Source organism: Macaca mulatta, chromosome 3, assembly GCF_049350105.2.
Source record: "Macaca mulatta isolate MMU2019108-1 chromosome 3, T2T-MMU8v2.0, whole genome shotgun sequence".
Classification (NCBI taxonomy): domain Eukaryota; kingdom Metazoa; phylum Chordata; class Mammalia; order Primates; family Cercopithecidae; genus Macaca; species Macaca mulatta.
In genome coordinates, this window is record NC_133408.1 from 88,575,875 (window position 1) to 88,593,050 (window position 17,176).

General features: G+C 44.5%; 1 protein-coding gene across 4 annotated transcripts in view; it reads left to right on the plus strand.

Annotated features, from left to right (window-relative positions):
- Positions 1-1,361: 1,361 nt before the first annotated feature.
- The window catches only part of LOC106997446 (uncharacterized), a 47,804-nt gene continuing 31,989 nt past the window's right edge, over positions 1,362-17,176 (plus strand). For 2 of the 4 annotated variants that reach the window (XR_013415385.1, XR_013415384.1), the window contains exons 1-4: positions 1,362-2,733; positions 5,010-5,156; positions 8,188-8,339; positions 14,681-14,763. The gene's annotated coding sequence lies outside the window, so the exon portion shown is untranslated. The remainder of the gene's footprint in view (positions 2,734-5,009; positions 5,157-8,187; positions 8,340-14,680; positions 14,764-17,176) is intronic. The other 2 variants (XM_077996916.1, XM_077996917.1) reach the window with 1 other exon arrangement.

A 17,176-nucleotide genomic window follows, 5' to 3' on the forward strand; every position in this document is an offset into this window, starting at 1 on the left:
GTCACACCTGTGAATAGCCACTGTGCTCTAACCTAGGCAACATAGCCAGACCTTGTCTCAATAAAAGAAAAATAAAAAGAAAATCAAAATGGGGATCAGAGGATTCCAGGTGATTTTGCCATAGGCAAAAGTTTGACAACCACTGATTTAGATTATGCCACCACCAATGTTAAAGTATTTAAGTAAAAGTAACTGGTTCTAGACTTATCCTAGAGATCAAGAATAAACAGTATGGTAGACATAACTACACCGTCATTTATGTGACAGCCCTGGTGACTGTCAGGGATTCTCTGTTCATCATAACTGTGTTTGATTGGGATAATGACCCCTCTCTGGGGAGGAGAGCCCAAGGATAGAAAGGTGTGGGTGGTTCTGAAGAGAAGCAAAGGCACCCACCCAGGTGTCCATACTAGAAGTTGGCAGCAGGGAATAAATCCACCGTGGCTCTAAAACAGCAACATTAAAGCAAACATTAAAGCAAAGAAATTCCCTGGGCAGGAGGCTTGTTTTCTTCAGCAATTTGACTTCCAGGAAAACAATGGAGGGAATTCCCCAGCAAGAGCAGGGCGTCCCATCCCAAGTGTGGCTTGGGCTTGTAGCAGTTGAGCTAAGCTGGAACAGTGTCTCCCAGCATCCCCTTCCCTGCATAGTTCCAGGCTGGCATGGCCCACAAGAGACATCTTGGGTGGAATTTGGAAGACAGAGTTGAAACAGCAGCTGTATCCCTTCTTCTCAGCTGACTGGCACAGGCTCCAGCTACCACGTGCTCACGTTGCTGCCTTTCTGTTGGCTCACCTTGTTGGTGGCAGCCCTTGGCTCACAGTTCCCCCATACTCTGCTGGAGCCTATTTCAGCTTCTCCGACAGTTGTGCCAGATGTTTAGTTCCATAGTGGAGGGCTCTAGCTTTCCCTATAGGACACCTACTTCCTTGAAATTGGAAGCTTTCTAAAAGACCTATGTGGGCTCCAATATGTCCTCTGGCTCCAGCTTTGGGCTCACGGGTCCCAGTTTATCCTTGCTTTCCTCCACTTCATATCCATCCTCATCCTCACCCCCAGAGGACCTGCCCTGCAGATTTCAGGCCCCAGAACCAGCCATCTACAGACTGTTCAATGTTAACAAAAAGAGTCAAGTTCCATAAAATATTTGAAGAGATTTATCCTGACCCAAATGAGGGTGACCATGGCCTGTGACACAGCCCTCAGGAGATCCTGAGAACATGTGCCCAAAGTGGTTGGGGCACAGCCTAGTTTTATACATTTTAGGGAGACATAAGACATCAATCAAATACGTGCAAGATGTACATTGTTTCTGTCTGGAAAGGTGGGACAATTGGAAGGAGGGGGAGTGGGGGGGGGCCCAGGTGAGAGGTAGATTTAAACATTTTCGGAATGGCAGTTGGTTGAAAGAGTTAAGTTATTAAGTTATTATCTAAAGGCCTGGAATAAATAGAAAGGAATGTCTGGGTTATGGTGATAGGGGGTTGCAGAGACCAGAGTTTTATCATGCGGATGAAACCTCCAGGTAGCAGCCTTCAGAGATAATACACTGAAAGTGTTTCTTTTTTTTTCTTTTTGAGATAAGGTCTCACTCTATCACCTAGGCTGGAGTGTAGTGGCAAGATCTCAGCTCACTGCAATCTCTGCCTCCCAGGCTCAAGTGATCCTCCTGCCTCTGCCTCCAGAGTAGCTGGGATTACAGGCGTGTGCCACCACACCTGGCTAATTTTTTGTATTTTTAGTAGAGATGGGGTTTCGCCATGTTGACCAGGCTGGTCTTGAACTCCTGACCTCAAGTGATCCACCCGCCTCGGCCTCGCAAAGTGCTGGGATTACAGGCATGAGCCACCATGCCTGGCTCGTAAGTTTTTCTTATCAGACTTAAGGTCTGTGTTGATGTTAATGCTTGTCAGCTTTTGCTGAAATCCAAAAAAGAGGAGGGTATAACGAGGCATGTCCAACCCTCCCTTCCTGTCATGGCCTGAACCAGTTTTTCAGGTTAACTTTGGAATGCCCTGGCTGAGAGGAGGGGTCCATTCACATGGTTGGCAGACCTTAGCATTTTATTTATTATTATTATTAATACTTTTAACTTCGTAAATTTTTTTGTTGAGATGGGGTTTTGCTATGTTGCCCAAGTTGGTCTTGAATTCCAGGGCTCAAGAAATCTACCTGCCTCAGCTTTCCAAAGTGGTGGGATGAAGGCTGAGGCAGGTGGATCACTTGAGGTCAGGAGTTTGAGACCAGCTTGGCCAACAAGGTGAAACCCTGTCTCTACTAAAAATACAAAACTTAGATGGACGTGGTGGCGCATACCTGTAATTCTAGCTACCTGGGTGGCTGAGGCAGGAGAATTGCTTGAACTCGGGAGGTGGAGGTTGCAGTTAGCCGAGATCATGCCACTGCACTCCAGCCTAGGTGACAGAGCGAGACTCCATCTCAACAACAACAACAACAACAAAAACCAAAGTGCTGACATTACAGGTGTGAGCCCCTGCCCATCCCAGAATTTTGTTTTTAGTTTACGCTAACCGGCTTCCAAAATTGTTTAGGTCCTCTCATATCTCCCTAGTATACATCACTCTGAGTGGGTTTTTCTGGATGGACCCCTGGCTGATACACTGGCACAGAGAGAGGATACCCCATCTGGAGCAGACAAGGCACAAGCCAAGAGGGATCTGGGAACCAGACCTGAGGGAGGAAAAAAATGGATACTCAAAGTGTCCTGGCCAGGTAAACCCAGGGAACTGTTAAGGTGACCCAGTTTTCAGGAGAAGAAAGATCCACCAAAATGCAGTAATCTTCACTCTTTGTACCATTCTCAACACTCTGCCACAGAGTGATGATTTCCAGATTTGGTGGAGAGATGCTGGAACAAGCTTGTCTGACCTGAGTCCCAGCTCGTCTGACCTGAGTCCCAGCTCCACCCCTTATCAGCTGGGCAATCTTGGGTTACTTGCTTAACCTCTCTTTGCCTCAGTTTATTAACATGCAAAATGGAGATAATAATAGCTCTTACGTCACAGGTTGTTGAGATGGTTTGCAGGAGTTAATATTTGTAAAGTATCCAGAATAAGCCTTGGGACATAGCGAGTACTATTTACATTTCTTCTGTTTATTTGGAGATATTCACATTTACAGATGACTCAAGTTTCACTTATGTCCCTTGGAGAGTACCTCCCCCTTACTTTCCCTCCAGGATTTGCCCCAGGAATTCCCCTTTTGCCTCCCCCACAAGCATTCTCCTTCTCATCTCCTCTCTCTCTCCTACCCAAAGCCCTGTAACCACCCAGCAGGTTCACCTTGCCTGCTGCCTAGACAGAGCCAATTTATCAAGACAGGAGAACTGCAATGGAGAAAGAGTAATTCGTGCAGAGCCGGCTGTGCAGGAGACCAGAGTTTTATTATTACTCAAATTAGACTCCCTGAGCATTTGGAGAATTTTTAAAGATAATTTGGGGGGTGGGGGCTCAGGAAGTGTGGAGTGCTGATTGGCCAGTTTGGAGACGGAATCACAGGAAGTCGTAGTGAGGTTTTCTTGCTGTCTTCTGTTCCTGGGTGGGATGACAGAACTGGTTGAGCCAGATTACCCTTCTGGGTGGTGTCAGCTGATCCATCCAGTGCAGGGTCTGCAAAATATCTCAAGCCCTGATCTTCGGTTTTACAATAGTGAGGTTATCCCCAGAGGCAATTTGGGGAGGTTCAGACTTACAGCCAGAGGCTGCGTGACCCCTAAACCATAATTTCTAATCTTGTAGCTAATTTGTTAGTCCTACAGAGATAGACTGGTCCCCAGGCAAGAAGTGGGTCTTTTTGGGGAAAGGGCTGTTATCAATTCTGTTTCAGAGTCAAATTCAAACTGTAAACTAAATTCCTTCCCAAGGTTAGTTCAGCCTATGCCCAGGAGTGAACAAGGACAGCTTAAAGGTTAGAAGCAAGATGGAGTTGGTTAGGTCTCATCTGTTTCACTGTCATAATTTCCTCTGTAATTTTTGCAAAGGCAGTTTCAACCCTGCTCTCAGCCCTTATGGAATCTTTTGAGCAGCATGCCAGCCCTCTCCTGGATCTTCTCTGCCCTGACCTCACCTTACAAAAACCAGTTATCAGCATCTAAAATCCAAGATCAAATTATCCTGTGAGGTTTCAGCGGTCATGGCAGTGGACATGGCCGAGGCAGTGATTGCAGCCTTTTCTTGCCCTTATCTCTCTCTCTTTTTTTCTTTTCTTTCTTTTTTTTGACAGTCTTGCTGTCACCCTGACTGGAGTGCAGTGGCATAATCTTGACTCACTGCAACCTCCGCCTTCCAGATTCAAGTGATTCTCAGCCTCCCAAGTAGCTGGGATTACAGGCGTGCACCACCATGCCTGGCTAATTTTTTTGTTTTTAGTAGAGATGAAGTTTCGCCATGTTGGCCTGGCTGGTCTCGAATTCCTGACCTCAGGTGATCCACCTGCCTCGGCCTCCCAAAGTGTTGGGATTACAGGCGTGAGCCACCGCACCTGGCCATGTCTCTTACTTATTGAACATCTGCTGTATATCATGCAGTTCACTGGGCACATAACATATAATAATGCTTCATTCAGTCTTCCCCACAGCCTGTTGGGCAATACCGTCTTTGTTTCACAGGAGAGGCAGTTGAAGCTGAGAGAGGTTGGTAGCTGCCCCAGATCACACAGCCAATGAGCCATGGGGTCACATTAGGAAACCAGGTCTCTATGGGCTGCACAACCTCAGCCAGCACTTTCCATTACAAAACCTGCCCTTGGGTTTCCTAGTCACTGTCAGAAAATCTCAAAAAGGATGTGCACTGCTTTAGAGACAGGGAAGAAGGGTGGGGAGCTAGGTGAGACTTAGTTCTTTAGGGGCTAAAGAGAAGCAGAGGAGCATGAGAAGTGTCTAGGAGAATGCCCACAACTGGCTCACTTCCATCCCTTCATCTTCCCTCATGCCCTGATTTGATGTTGGGCAAATGCCACCAAGTTCTAACAGTGCAATACGTATTGTCCAGGGCAGCAGAAGGGCAGGTGGTTGCTCCATGTTCCTAAGCCCGACTGTGCCTTCCCATTCGAGCTGGACTTCCCCTCTGGATTGCGGTTTTCAGAACCTTCTCGACCAGTGTGGAGAAACCATAGAAACCACACGGAAGGTAATTTGAGTGAGTACTTTTCTCAGTTCTTCCAAGGATGTTGCATCACATGCTGCAGTTCCCTGCAGGATGCATAAGAGTGGAGTTAATTCATTACAGAATATGCCCTAGGACAACAGGACTGAATTCTCTCAGAAAGAAAGGTGTTTTTTTTTTTGTTAAATAAACAGAAAGATTAGTAAAACATATGCTATAACAACCCCCTATATACACACATACGTCATCCATCTTCAACAATTAATAACAACTTGTCCATTTTGTTTCATCTATCCACTCCCTCCAGTACTTTTCGGGGGGGTGTTGGGGATGAGTATTTTATTTTGTTTCTTTCTTTAGATAGTCTTGCTGTCACCCAGGCTGGAGTGCAGTGGTGTGATCTCGGCTCACTGCAACTTCTACCTCCCAGGTTCAAGCGATTCTTTGCCTCAGCCTCCCAAGGGGCTGGGACTACAGGCGTGTGCCACCGCCCCTGGCTGATTTATTTATTTACTTATTTATTTTATTTACTTATTTAGATTTTTAGTAGAGACAGAGGTTTTACCATGTTGGCGAGGGTGGTCTCAAACTCCTGGCCTCAAATGATCCACCTGCCTTGGCCTCCCAAAGTGCTGGACTACAGGCGTGAGCCAACGTGTCTGGCTAGGATGAGCATTTTAAAGCAAGCTCCAGACGTCATGAAATTTCACCCACAAATACTTCAGTATGCAAATTTCACTGGTAAAAACCTTTTTTTCTACTTTTTTTTTCCTTTTTTTTTTAAAATTATTATTATTTTTTTTTTATTGACATCTCACCATGTTGCCCAGGCTGGTCTCAAACTCCTGGGCTCAAGCAATCCTCCCACTTCAGCCTCCCAAAGTGCTGGAATTACAGGCATGAGCCACTGCGCCTGGCCAAACCCTTTAAAAATATGATCTCTATGCCATTATCACACAACAATGTAATAACGCTGCACATTGCACCAACAAATATAATTAGTAACATCTAAAACAATAATATTAATAAGATTTATAATAAATTAATAACATCCACTACCCAAACCATATTCAAATTTCATTGATTATCTCAAAAAATGGCCTTTTTTATAGGATCCAGACAAAACCTACACATTGATTTAGTTCTCATGGCTCTTAAGTCTTCGAGCAAATCTTTAATCTCTATAAACCCCAGTTTCTTCATCTGTAAAATGAGAATAATTAATATCCAGCTCTTGGAGTGTGTTGGTTTCCTTGGGCTGCCTTAACAAGTTCCACAAATTCAGTGGCTTAAAACAACAGAAATTTATTCTCTGGGAGTCTTGGAGGCCAGAAGTCCAAAATCAAGGCATCAGCAGGGCCATACTCTTTGAAGCCTCTAGGGAAGCATCCTGTCTCACCTTTTCCAGCTCCTGGTGGCTGCTGGTCATCCTTGGTGTTTCTTGGCTTGTACATACATCACTCAAGTCCTCACCTATTATAAGGACAGTCACCTTAGAGCGCACCCTAATCCAGTGTGTCCTCATCTTAACGTAATTATATCTGCAGAAACCTTATTTCCAAATAAGGTTACATTCACAGGCACTAAGGGTTAGGACTTGAACAGATTTTTTAGGGAGTCATAGTTGAACCTATCACACATGATATTTGTATGGGGAAAATACAATACTGCTGTGGCAAGTAAGAATCACTTAATAAAAATGGTGGTAATGTTCAGTATTACTACTATAAGAATAGATGACCACAGCTCAACTTCAATTAGAACAGTTGAGGAATATGATGTGACAAAAGCAAATGGAGGCAAGGCAACTGTAGGAAACAGAAAGTTGTAGAGAGAACCTGGCATTTTCCAACATCAATTAGAGGCCTATGAGGAAAGGGAATTTGGCTTGGAGTCATAAGTTTATTTCTCTCTCTCTCTCTCTTCTTAGAGATAGGATCTCACTATGTTGTCCGGGCTAGAGTGCAATGCCTATTCACAGTCACGATCCCACTACTGATCAGCACAGGAGTTTTGACCTGTTCAGTTTCTGCCTGGACTGGTTCATCCATCCTTAGGCAACCTGGTGGTCCCCTGCTCCCAGGAGGTCACCATATTGATGCTGAACTTAGTGCGGACACCTAATTGCCATCATGCGCTACAGTCCAGGACTTCTTGGGCTCAAATGATCCTCCCACCTCTGGAGTAGCTGGGACTACAGGCATGCACTGCTGTGCCCTACAGGAGTCAAAAGTATAAGTGCTGCAACTTCCTCATGGGGAAGCTGTTTAACCAGAAAGACTAGATCTCAGAGCTATTTATTTATTTATTTATTTATTTATTTATTTATTTATTTCCCTTTTCTGTTCTCTTAGATGGCTAGATCAGAAAATCCCTGTATTCCTTGCCAGCTCTATTTTTCTGTGATTCATTCATTACCTGTTTCAAATTACCCCAATTTGGTCAGAAGAAACTCAGAATTTTGAAATGTTAGAGGCTTTTGCAAATGGAAAGTTGAATTGGAAGAGCAATCAAGATATCTTTGTAGGCCAGGCATGGTGGCTCGCACCTGTAATCCCAGCACTTTGGGAGGCCAAGGCAGGAGGATTACCTGAGGTCAGGAGTTCGAGAGCAACCTGACCAACATGGAGAAACCCTGTCTCTACTAAAAATACAAAATTAGCTGAGCTTGGTGGCACACGCCTGTAATCCCAGCTACTCGGGAGGCTGAGGCAGGAGAATCGCTTGAACCCAGGAGGTAGAATTATAATTTGTGACAGAACTTCCTGCATATGTATTAGGTTGTGCAAAGGTTTTTGCGCTTTTTGCCATTAAAATGGTAAACCCGCCATTACTTTTGCACCAACCTAATAGAATTGAAGAACAAATCCAGACCTTCAGTCTTCATTTGTGCAATTCTAGTTCTGTGTGTTTGTTTTCCATAAGGAGAATACATAGTAGTCATTAAATGCTGTTCGCTAAATATTTGCAGCTCTTTACCTTTGGGGCACCTGGTAGGATTTGGGTTATGTAGCTCTTTTTGGGTCAATGAAATTTGAGCAGGAATGACATGTGACCCTTCCAGGTGGAAAGCAGTGTGTAATTCACCATCTTCACCTTCCCAACGTCCTGATGATCAAGGAAGCCACTGCTGAGAGGACACCGCTGCCAGCCTGGGCCCTGAGTGGTGGCAGCAGCAAAGATGGCCCGCAGCCCCACCTTGGACATGTAGCAAAAGTAAGAAATAAATGTGATCGCTGCAATTTGGGGGTTGGTTGTTACTGTGGCATAGGCCATTCTATCCTGGCTGACACAGTATTTTTTTTTAATACTGAAAAAGAAGCTGGGCCAGGCACAGTGACTCGTGCCTGTAATCCCAACACTTTGGGAGGCCAGGATAGGGGGACTGCTTGAGGCCAGGAGTTCGAAACCAGCCTGGGTGACACAGTGAGATGTTGTCTCAACAAAAAATAAAAAATATTAGCCAGGCTCTAGGCATGGTGCCTCATGCCTGTAATCTCAGCACTTTGGGAGTCTGAGGCAGGCGGATCATGAAGTCAGGAGTTCGAGAGCAGCCTGACCAACATGGTGAAACCCTGTCTCTTCTAAGAATACAAAAATTAGCCGGACATGGTGGCACATGCCTGTAATCCCAGCTACTAAGGAGGCTGAGGCAAGAGAATCACTTGAACCCAGGAGGCAGAGGTTCAGTGAGCCGAGATTGCACCACTGCATTCCAGCCTGGGCGACAGAGTGAGACTCCATCTCAAAAAAAAAAAATTAGCTAGGCACAGTGGCACATGTCTATAGTCCCAGCTATTTGGGAGGCTGAGGTGAGAGGATTACTTGAGCTCTGGAGGTGGAGGCTGCAGCGTGCTGTGATAGAGACACTGCACTCCAGCCTAGGTGACAGAGCAGACCCTGTCTAAGAAATAAATAAATAAAAATAAAAGAGAGGTTTCAAAAAAGTCAATTCTCTAGCAAACCAGGGCATTTCTACACTTTAGGAGCAAAGGGATTGTGATTTTTGGCCAGCAATTTAATTTCCCTTGCTTAACTTTGTAATTATCTCACATGCTCCCTGAAGCCTTAAAGTCAGATCTCTGCCTACCCTTCATTCACATCCCCAAACCACTTAGAGCAGAAACCAAGTTCCCACCTGCCCTGGCCTTCCAAAGTGCTGAGATTACAGGGGTGAGCCATCACTCTTGGCCCCCAGCTTTCTTTTCTTTTTTTGTTTTATTTTTTTGAGATAGAATTTTGCTCTTGTTGTCCAGACTGGAGTGCAATGGATCAATCTTGGCTCACCGCAACCTCTACCTCCCCAGTTCAAGCGATTCTCCTGCCTCAGCCTCCCGAGTAGCTGGGATTACAGGCACGCACCACCACGCCTGACTAATTTTGTATTTTTAGTAGAGACAGGTTTTCTCCGTGTTGGTCAGGCTGGTCTTGAACTCCCGACCTCAGGTGATCCGCCCGCCTCGGTCACCCAAAGTGCTGGGATTACAGACGTGAGCCACTGCACACCAGCTTTTTTTTTTTTTTTTTTTTTTTTTAAGATGAAGTCTCGCTCTGTCACCAGGCTGGAGTGCAGTGGCACGATCTTGGCTCGCTACAATCTCCGCCTCCCGGGTTCAAGCAATTCCCCTGCCTCAGCCTCCCTAGTAGCGGGGACTACAGGCACCTCACCACCATGCCCGGCTAACTTCTTGTGTTTTAGTAGAGACAGAGTTTCACCATGTTGGCCAGGATGATCTCGATCTCCTGACCTCATGACCCGCCCGCCTCAGTCTCCCAAAGTGCTGAGATTACAGGCCTAAGCCACCACGCTCAGTCCCCACAACTTTCTTTAGGAGTCAACCAAACTTACACCAGGCTGTGTGAAAAGTCACAGCTTTGTCTAGTTTAGACACAAATCCAGGCAGAGGTTCTGGTTACGACAAAACACAACATCTGTCCTCCTCCTCCTTCTTGCCTCATTCATTCAATGATATTTATTGACTGCTACTGTGTGCCAGGCCTTGTGCAAGGCCCTGGAGAAAGGGCCCTTAAAAGCCACAGATCCTGCCTCCAGGACTGACTGGCCACCTGTGCCCTTCCCTGATTCCTGCCCCTGCCTCCTGCACTCCTACCCAGACCTCATTATTTTCCTATCAATCTTCTTCTTTTTCCTCCTCTTCTTCTTCTTCTTCTTCTTCTTCTTCTTCTTCTTCTTCTTCTTCTTCTTCTTCTTCTTCTTCTTCTTCTTCTTCTTCCTCCTCCTCCTCCTCCTCCTCCTCCTCCTCCTCCTCCTCCTCCTCGTCCTCCTCCTCCTCCTCCTTCTTCTTCTTCCTTTTTTTTTTAGATGGGAGTCTTGCTCTGTTACCCGCACTGGAGTGCAGTGGCAAGATCTCAGCTCACTGCAACCTCCACCTTCCGGGCTCAAGCCATCCTCCCACCTCAGCTTCCTGAGTTGCTGGGATCACAGGCGTGTGCTACCACACCTAGCTAATGTTTGTATTTTTGGTGGAGATGGGTTTCACCATGTTGCCCAGGCTGGTCTGAAACTCCTGACTTCAAGTGATCTGCCTGCCTCACCCTCCTAAAGTGCTGGGATTACAGGCGTGAGCTACCATGCCCAGCTCCCAACTTTCTTTAGGAGTCAATTGAGCTCAAACCAGAAACTTCTGTTGCCAGATTATTAAATCTTAGGGTCTTTAGACAACTTCTGTGTAGTACAATGCTTCTCAAACTGGTTTCTGTAATGATATTCTTGGGCAGCTAAGAGTCTTCAGGTTGGGAAAACACTATCTCAAGGAATTAAAGATAATCTATAAAACTTCTGGCTATGTATTATTACTAAATATATAACATACCTTTATAACATAAAATAATTCAACCAAAGTAAAAATCACAAATGCAGGGTAATTGTGTTATTTTGGCATTAGGTGCAATATTTGTTAAAATGAGGTCAACAGATCCCAGGGCACAGGGAGTGGGGTGGGTTCTCTGGACATATTTTTGGGAGACGTGCATTCTCCAGTTTAAGAAGCACCAACACGGGTAGTAGATCCCAAAGCTGGCTTTATATTGGTTTGCTTGTCTGTCTTTCTTTCTTTCTTTCTTTCTTTCTTTCTTTCTTTCTTTCTTTCTTTCTTTCTTTCTTTCCTTCCTTCCTTCTTTCTTTCTTCCTTTCTTTCTTTTTCTTTTCTTTCTTTCTTTCTTTCTTTCTTTCTTTCTTTCTTTCTTTCTTTCTTTCTTTCTTTCTTTCTTTCCTTTCTTTCTTTCTTTTTCTTTCTTTCTTTCTTTCTTTCTTCTCTCTTTCTCTCTCTGTCTTTTTTTTTTTTTTTGAGACAGGGTCTCATTATGTTGCCCAGGCTGGTCTTGAGCTCCTGAGCTCAAGTGATCTGCCTGCCCCGTCCTCCCAAAGTGCTGGGTTTACAAAAATGAGCCACTGCGCCTGGCCTGATTTTCTCTTAGAGTTTTGTTTATTTATTTGCAGAAATTTGCATAAGTCTTAAAGTTAAAAAAAATTTCCCACCAGGATTTATACATTTTTCATTTACTTTCGTGATGTATTTGTTTACTCTAGCTGTTCTCCAGCCAAGCGATGTAAGTTGTTCAGTCTGTCTTACGGCAAGTACTTTTGTCCACATAACTCTTTTATCTACACTTACAGTAAAATACACATAACAAAATGTACCATCTTAATCATTTTTAAATTTGCAATTCAGTGGCATTAGGTTCATTAACATCACCATCACCACCATCCCCCCTCAGAATTCTTTTTTCTTGCAAAACGGAGACTCTGTAACCTACTAAACACTAATTCCCCATTCTCTCCTCTCCAACCCCCTGGCAACCACTTTTCTACTTTTTGTCTCTGGGAATTTGGCTACTGTAGGTACCTCATGTAAGTAGACTCATATCATATTTATCATTTTGTGATTGATTTATTTCACTTAACAGAATATCCTTAAAGTTCATCTTTGTAGCTTGTGTCAGAATTTCCTTCCTTTTTAAAATATTTTATTTTTTTATTTTTTTGATATGGAGTCTCACTCTGTTGCCCAGGTCAGAGTGCAGTGGCACAATCTCAGCTCACTGCAACTTCAGTCTCTGGGGATCAAGCAATTCTCCTGCCTCAGCCTCCCAAGTAGCTGGGATTACAGGTGCATGCCACCACACCAGCTAATTTTTGTATTTTTAGTAGAGATGGAGTTTCACGATGTTGGCCAGATTGGCCTTGAACTCCTTACCTCAGGTGATCCACCCACCTTGGCCTCCCAAAGTGCTGGGATTACAGGCATGAGCCACCGCACCCGGCTGGCTTTGCCCATTTTTCAATCAGGTTGTTTTTGTTGTTATTGTTGTTATTAAATTGCCCAAGTAACTCTTGGTGGTTGTGTTTCTCTAATTTCTGCCCTTCTCTTCCTTTCTTTAATTCTTTATATTTTGTCACCAAGTGTGTAGCTTCTTAGACCTCTGTTGGGTAGTTTCAGTATTCATTTAGGAGTAAAAACAAACAACAACAACAAAAAAAAAATGGAAGAAAGAAAGCAAAATAAATATAGTTGCTTCCAGCTGGAATCTAGTAAAATATGTATTTCACAACCAAGTCTTGTAAGAAAGGATAATGTGACTCATATAAGCTGGAAAGTTTAGGAGATTTAAAGCTTAAAGTAGTGCTCAGACAAAGTCATGTGGGTCCACCTCTTAGCTCTGTTTCTTCTGGTTTCACTCTATCCTGAGACAGCCTTTTCCAGGGTGGTTTTAAGATGGCTACCAACAGCTACTTTCTTCTTTGTCCTCCCTGTCCCTCTTTCTCCTCCTCCTCTTCCTTCTCTACTTCCTACTTTCCCCTTTTCTTCTTCAGCAAACTTTATTTTGGCATTGTGAGAGGAAAATATCTTGGGCCTCCAAACACTAAGCTAAAGGGAAAAAGCAGCTGGGAACTGCTTAGAGCAAACCTGCCTCCCACTCTATTCAGTTATCCCTCTGTTCACTGAGATAGATGCATATCTGATTGCCTCCTTCGGAAAGGCTAATCAGAAACTCGGAAGAATGCAACTGTTTGTCTCTCACTTACCTGTGACCTGGAAGCCCCCTCCTGCTTCAGGTCTTCTGCCTTCACTTCGAGTTGTCCAGCCTTTCCAGAATGAACTAATGTACTTCTTACATGTATTGATTGATGTCTCATGTCTCCCTAAAATGTATAAAACCAACCTGTGCCACAAACACTTTGGGCACATGTTGTCAGGACTTCTTGAGACTGTGTCATGGGTGAACATCCTTGACCTTGACAAAGTAAGCTTTCTTTCTTTCCTTTTTTTTTTTTGGAGACAAGAGTTCCGCTCTGTTGCCCAAGTTGGAGTGCAGTGGTGTGATCTCAGCTCACTGCAACCTCTGCCTCCTGGGTTCAGGCAATTCTCCTGCCTCAGCCTCCCGAGTAGCTGCGATGACAGAAGTGTGCCACCATGTCCAGCTAATTTTTGTATTTTTAGTAGAGACAGGGTTTCATCATCTTGGCTAGACTGGTCTTGAACTCCTGACCTCGTGATCCACCTGCCTCAGCCTCCCAAAGTGCCCAGAAGGGGTTTCTGAGTGGAGATACCTCAACCTTTGACAAGCTTTAAATCAAAGTTAGCATGAGCTAACTTTATGGCTCAAACCAATAGGATAATTTGCTGAGGTCTGAAAGCACCCCCTCCAGAGAATCCCTGATCTCCCTTTTTTTTTTTTTTTTTTTTTTTGAGTTTTACTTGCTTCCAATACAAGGAAGGCAAGTTTTTCCTGCTTCCATGATGATGGAAGGCAGGTAACTCCTTTACGGAGTTTGGGTTTGATTCCAGCAGGGAAGATGAGTTTTTTTCCCCTGCTTCTAGGATAGTAGATAGCAGTCCTATCTACTATCCCACCCCTAGGTAAGTAACTGAATTGGGGTTTGTCTTGGCTAAAGATTAACAACCAGCTGGCGTTAATTTCTCCTTACACCTACAGCACTCACGTTGGAAACAAGTTTCAGTGCCGCCAAAGAAATAGCACTCGAACAGAAATTTTCTCAGCAAGGCAAATTTATTTCTGCAGAAGGGTGCAGCTTGCACCAGTCATGATCATAAGAGTACACCGAGTGGGGTAGGGTGTAGGGGTTCAGTCAAGATGGTGGGAAAAATTGTAAAATAAACACAAATCTTCTTGGAAAGCTGGAAGGTTTTTGCAAAAGCCTCAGCATAGAGTTATGGCTGAAGGCAGCCTAATCCTCCTTGAGCTATAGCAAGGGTAATTAACATAGGAATGTAGAGGAGTCTATCTAAATAGCTTGTTTACTCATGTGGTCCTAAGACTAACCTTTGACCATCTGCAGGTACATGATTGCTCTCCACTCGGGGGAGGGGGGGGATCGGTGACGGTAATTACCTTCTAGTGGTGTTTACTTGAGACTTTTGTCATTTAATGTGTGCCAAATAAATGCCAGGAGGGCCAGGGAGTAGGGGCCATGGTTGCAAGTCTTTACAACACTCTCTCAGGAGTTTGTAAATGGCCTGGACTCTCAGCATAATATCTGTGTCAGTGTATTTATTCATCTGTTGTTGGGTCAGGGTCTGCAGGATGGACCCCCGCAGCTGGTGCCCTGTGTGAGGATCACTACAAAGGAAGCACGAAGGACCCCCTGAAAATGAAGGTAAAAAAGGACCACATGGTTACTGAATAATCAGTAAGTCATTGGTGCCCACTCAGGATTTCCAAGTTCAGGGGGATTGTTCAGGCTGAGGTTTCATCATGGGACAATAGTTATCAGCTCAGCAGAAACAGTATATAAAAGTATTGAAACAGCTGCTTAAAGCTAGCAGAGCCTTGGTTTTGCAGGCTCAATTAAGGGACCTAATGCAAACTGTTGAATCCCAAACCCATGGTTCACTAGAAAAGGCACGCTAGACATAGAGCTCTGGGAACAAGTGGGGAGAAATCTTAAACAAAATTATGCACAAGGGCAACAGGTCTCAGTAATAGCTCTAACACTATGGGCTTTAATTAAGGCAACCCTGGCTCCATTATACACAGAAGAGCCTAAAAAGGGGAAGGAGAAAGAAATGTCACCTGCCTTACCGCCTCCTCTTCCCTCGGCCCTGATATCACTGGGCCAAAACAACAAAGAGGAAACAGAGGTTTTACCTAAGCCTCCTCCTCCTCCAATAGATAGGAAAAAGGACAGGAGATACACCACAGCTATGAGACCCTGTCTCAGGCAGGCAGCATTAGAAAGGGAGCACTTAGCCTGCCTGGTAATGCAAGATCAGCAAGGCAATCAAGTATACAAACCCATTTCTTTTAACGCTTATAAAAAAGTTCAGAAAAGGCATTAGAAGCCAGAGCTGCGTGGCCAAGCAAGTGGTAGGCAAAAGGGAAAGCTCAGTGGTGGGGAAGCTCGTGGACCTGGAGCCAGCAAGTGCTCCCAGGAACTTGGCTTGCATGGGGGCAGCGACAGGAAGCCAGGCCCAGCGCGCTGGGGCTGGCCTGCTAGGGAGGGGCAGGAAGTGTGCACAGGAAGATCCGCCTGGCTGACAGCAGCTGCCTGGTAGTGGGGGGAAGGAGTGGCACACACAGAAAAAGTGGCATGGAGAGAAGTGGCACAAAAAACAGCAGCACCTAAGCAAATGCAAAGCGGCTGTCACCCTGGGGCCTGCCTGCTCAGCTCTCTGGCTCTGCGGGCCACCCAGAGCAAAATTTCATGTGTTCCTTGTATGCAAGCGACATCCCAAAGTATAATTCCCTGCTAAAATTTAAGTACAATTTAAGAATTTGAAAGACCCCTTTTCTAATAATAACCACTGCTGTTATCACTCTCTTACCCCTGACATGGCTCTCTCAAAATCCAATGTAAGTAGAGCAGTAAAGTTTAAAGGGAGAGAAATTACAAATTCTAATAATAAACTGCAAAATCTGTTCTCTGTCTTAAAGGGCAATCCAGCCCTGGATTCTCCCAGATATTTAACCCCTGCAGCAAAAAGTGAAATCAAGGACATAGAGCAAGCCATCTCTCAGAGGCAGCTAGATCGCATTGATCCATGGTATTCAATTCAATTGTTTATTTTTCCCACTAAACACTCCCCTACAGGGTTAATAGGACAGATGGCCCCCAGGCTTCGCTTCCTAGAATGAGTTTTTTGCTCACATACCAGAACTAAAACACTATCTCCCTATATTCAGTTAATTACTAAAGTCATCTATTCAGGTCACAAACAATGCAATCCGTTGTTAGGTTATGACCCTGTTGTCATCAGGATTTCTTTAAGTAAAAAGCAATTTGAAGCAGTATTGCCAGTATCTATTGATCTGCAAATAGTTTTCTCTGATTACACAGGATAAACACAGTATGTCCTCCCTGCTGATAAACTCCTTCATTTCTTATCTCATACTCCAGTAATCTTGCCCACAAAAATAGTTCACTCCCTCATATCTAATGCTTTAACACTGTTTACTGATGGTTGTGGTAAACATGGAAAAGCAGCAGTCTGGTGGAGACCACATAATTCAATCACTTGATCTGGGTTTACCAGCATTCAGAGAGCTGAGACTGGGGTCCTGATATTGGCCTTGGAAACTTTTTCCACTCAGCCCATCAATATTGTGAGTGACTTGGCTTACTCTGTTTATTTATTGCAGAACCTTGAAACAGCCCTAATTGAGCCCACTCTTGAGCCCACCCTATGTGCTCTTTTTTTCTGACTTGAGCAATTGCTAGATCAACATACACATCCTATTTTTATCACACACATTTGAGCCCACAGCTCTCTGCCTGGCCCATTGGCTTATAGAAATGGAAAAGCAGACCTTCAGGTTATGACATCACTGCTTAACCAAGCGACCCAATTGCATCAATTTTTCCACAAAAATTGGAGAAACTTATCTAAGCAATTTCAGCTTACACAGAGACTGGCTAAAGAAATTATCCTACAGTGCCCAGATTGCCAGCTCACAGGCACATCCCCTCCTTCCACAGGTGTTAACCCTAGAGGACTAGAACCTAATCAGTTATGGCAAACAGATGTTACACACATTCCTGAATTTGGAAAACTTAGATATGTACATGTATT